The sequence below is a fragment of the Temnothorax curvispinosus genome, unplaced genomic scaffold (genome assembly GCF_003070985.1).
Source record: "Temnothorax curvispinosus isolate PA1 unplaced genomic scaffold, ASM307098v1 QBEX01014553.1, whole genome shotgun sequence".
NCBI classification, from domain to species: Eukaryota; Metazoa; Arthropoda; class Insecta; order Hymenoptera; family Formicidae; genus Temnothorax; species Temnothorax curvispinosus.
The window spans coordinates 1-3,702 of NW_020224333.1; the positions used below are offsets into that span (position 1 = coordinate 1).

At 37.7% G+C, this 3,702-nt stretch overlaps 1 long non-coding RNA gene across 1 annotated transcript; it reads right to left on the reverse strand.

Annotated features, from left to right (window-relative positions):
• LOC112464749 lies at positions 1-1,236 on the reverse strand. Its single transcript, XR_003041946.1, has 2 exons — positions 1,094-1,236; positions 1-508 (listed from the first exon to the last, which is right to left on the reverse strand). It is a non-coding gene; the product is annotated as an uncharacterized LOC112464749 (long non-coding RNA).
• Positions 1,237-3,702: the final 2,466 nt, after the last annotated feature.

Here is a 3,702-nt window from a genome sequence, read left to right on the forward strand (position 1 = left end):
TGCTTTTGATCCGCAATAACAAGCATTCATACACCCACTGTGTGGTGCATCTCATGCCTTTATTTTTTGCTTTAGAAGCTGTAAGACATGCTTGCACAAACAATTGCTGATTAATGGGTAGTTTTGATATAGCATTTTTCACTGCCTGTGTATTTGCTTGAGCACATTTCTCCTTTATACACTGTACTGCCTTTTTTAGACGTACAACCTGCGTTACAAAAAAAAATATAACGCAATACAAATTATTGAGATAACACTTTCAGGTCAGAATATTTAATAATGAATGTTTGGAAAGTCTACTTTGTTCTGAAGTCTAAAATTTTTCCGAGAAATGTTTTTACATCTCGAACGGAGGGATTGACCGCTCTTTGACAATGTTTGCAGTGGTGTTGGCCTCTTCGACTTTTTAAGTATATTTTTGTACTTTTTCGCACACGGAATACATCTTTGGCGCTGCACACCACGTACTAAGCAATCTCTTGTTACATATCCAACGCACAATTTTGCACTACAAAATAAACAATAACATAATGAATGCAAATGTAGAAACAATTTTTTAAACTTTGTATTTTTAAACTTTTCTTCGTAAAAGTCTCTTTTTTTCCTCCTTTCGTGGTGCATCCATTTATCCAACACGCCATTTCACGATATCTTCTTCTTTCCTTACTCGAAATAATTAGTTCAAACTCAATGCTGAGCAGCAGCAAATTTCACAAAATATCAGCAAAATAATAAAGGACAGTACAGAACACGTCCGAATACGTTTACGATCACCAACAGTCACCTTCGGGCAGTACGGACTCTATTTCACGCACGAAGCACGTGATTTCACGATGCAAATGCACGTAAACAAACTGAGCACGAAGTAAGAGACCGCGGGCTGGCCGGGTAAGGTTAAGGTGCGTTCACGAGTGCTGAAAATCCTACAGTATATGTTACATGCACTATAGGTTGAAAATGACGTCCATCGATAAGAATCCATTCCCTTCAGCGGACTCCCTCTCATTAGGTGCCACGAATCGGGACCACTTTTTCTACTCGCGCGCTATGAAGTTCGACTTCCTTAGCTCTTACTTCGTGGGATATAACTGACCAGCATTTCCGTGCCTTGATTATGACTTTGCCCCTAGGATTGAGTCCGGGCTAAATCACATTACAGACTTTGCCCCTGGTGCGAATCCGGACTAATTTTGCAGCGATGCCAGATTTCAGCATGCAGTGATGTCAGATGCTCGACGCTCGGTCAGCTGCCCGCGAGCCGGCGAGAATCGTGCTAGGCTTCTTGTTAAAATCTCGGCGCTCGCGTTCGCGCGCGCACGCCCACCTATTTATTGATTATACAGGGTGTCCGAAAAATCGCCTACTCCACTTTGGGAGGTGATTCGGGACCCAAAAACAAGCAAAAAAGTTCATACAAACATAGGTCCGGAAATGAGCTGTTTCCGAGTTATAGCTACTTTTATGTTCAAAAATCGTAATTTATAATCCGCTTGGCATCCCTCTTTCTTAATTATTTCTTAAATTAAAAATTTTTATTTTTAAATATTTTTAATTTTTTTTTTTTAATTTTTTTTTTTTTTTTTATTTTTTAAAATTTTGTAATTACGATTACATTATTTTTAAAAGAAATCAGTTGTTTTCACGGCTACTTGAAATCAGTTGTTTTCACGGCTATTCAAAATCAGTTGTTTTCACGGCTATTCAAAATCAGTTGTTTTCACGCCTATTCAAAATCAGTAAGTAAATCACGGCTTTTCAATAAGTTTCAAATTATTATGTAACAACACCTTACTTTTAGGTTGTATCTAATTTTTCCGTATTCATCAATGGATCGTTTAAGTTTTAATGAATTAGCTGATATGCATCTTATGTATGGTCTTGCTCAAAGTAATGCTGCCGAGGCAAGAAGATTAGACATCCAGTCTTTTCCAAATCAAGATGTACCGGGAATAGCGTCTTTTCGAAATGTAGACAGAAACTAGAGAGAATTTGGTAATTGTAATTAAAAAAAATTGAAAATAAAAATTTACGATTTTTGAACATAAAAGTGGCTATAACTTGGAAACGGCTCATTTCCGGACCTATGTTTGTATGAACTTTTTTGCTTGTTTTTGGGTCCCGAATCACCTCCCGAAGTGGAGTAGGCGATTTTTCGGACACCCTGTATATATATATATATATAATATCCTATAAGAATAAGCCTTAAAAAAAATTTTTAAAATTTTTTAATTGCAAAATTGCAAAAAATACGGGAGAAAAGGGCCATTTTTACAGGTTCCCGAAAACTGAGTTAAAAATTATCATATTTAAGCGGACATTAACTCAATGATACCTTTCAGTATGCTGAACAAGTGTGCACAAGGCTCGCCTCCAATTTTTATATGGCTGTCTATTAACAAATTATTTATGCAAATCGGGCGCTTGGCTCTCACGTTTGAACGGGTGTACTTATTTTGATGCACTTTATCGGAAACGAAAGGTAACGATGTTTACTTTATGAATTTAAAATAAAAAGGAGCATCTGAGTGACATTGGTCTAGTTTACATCGATCACTTGATACGCGTATTAAATAGTAAATAACTAGTAAATTAGTTTGATTATTGGCTGATCAGTTCAAATATACTATTTGATACGCGTATCAAGAGATCGGTGTAAACTAGGCCATTAAGAAAGATGAGAGCAGGCGCTCCGTAGTCAGCAAACACCGATTGATGCATGGACACGATTTCAAATGGTCCACTGCCGAAGTTTTGCATAGGGAGAAAAATGTGAGAAAGAGAGAGATAGCGGAGATGTTTTATATCAAAAAACATAACAATACGATCAATCTCCAAAAAGACACCGAGAATCTTAATCCGCTATATAACCGAATTATAAGTGCTGCATAACATTTCTCTCTTTGTTTGTTTTTCTTCTGCGACCCACTCTTGTATTCTGTATTTTTAAGTAGTTCGATGCCGTCCTCTGATTCGGAATTACTAGCTGCTCTCACATGTCTCCGTTCCGGTTACCTCTTAACCCTGTACGTGCTACATCGCATTTTTAATTCAGGATGGATCGCGGCTCCTTCATTTTAATAATTAGACAACATCAAAATCTGACAAAGTGATAAACTGCAAGAAATTCACGTGCGACTAATATGAGATAGGTATATATTTTCCGTTCCTACGCCTGTATTACCGCAAGATTCAAGATGCGTTCTATGAACCAGGTCGGTGTAAACGTCGCGAGAAACGGTTAGCCTACGAAAGGGATAGAATACCGCTTTCTCGGGGGGGATGATGTCTTCGAGTGCGAGACGCGGAGATATGGGCAGAAACTCAAGATTATCATCGTACAGGTTGCAATGCGACCCTTCAAAATATCGTGGAGGAAAGGAGCTCTTTGAAGGACTGAGGAACACACTGCGAAGAATGGTTATCAGATCTTTTTAGAAGAGAGAGAGAGTTACCTTCTCCCAATAAATATAAAACTCTGTTATTCTTGAAAATTGAATATAATTGACAGCGCGATAAATCGCTGCTAATTGTTGAACAATTTTACGCTCGTTTTCTTAATCATGCATCAGATATCAGGTGTACAAGTATGAAATGCGGATTTGAGACAACAGATAGTGCACTGCGCACTGCGCACTATAAAGATTTGACGTATATACCATTTTGTTGTGTCATCAACAAGTGTCAAACGCGCATAGTTGATAA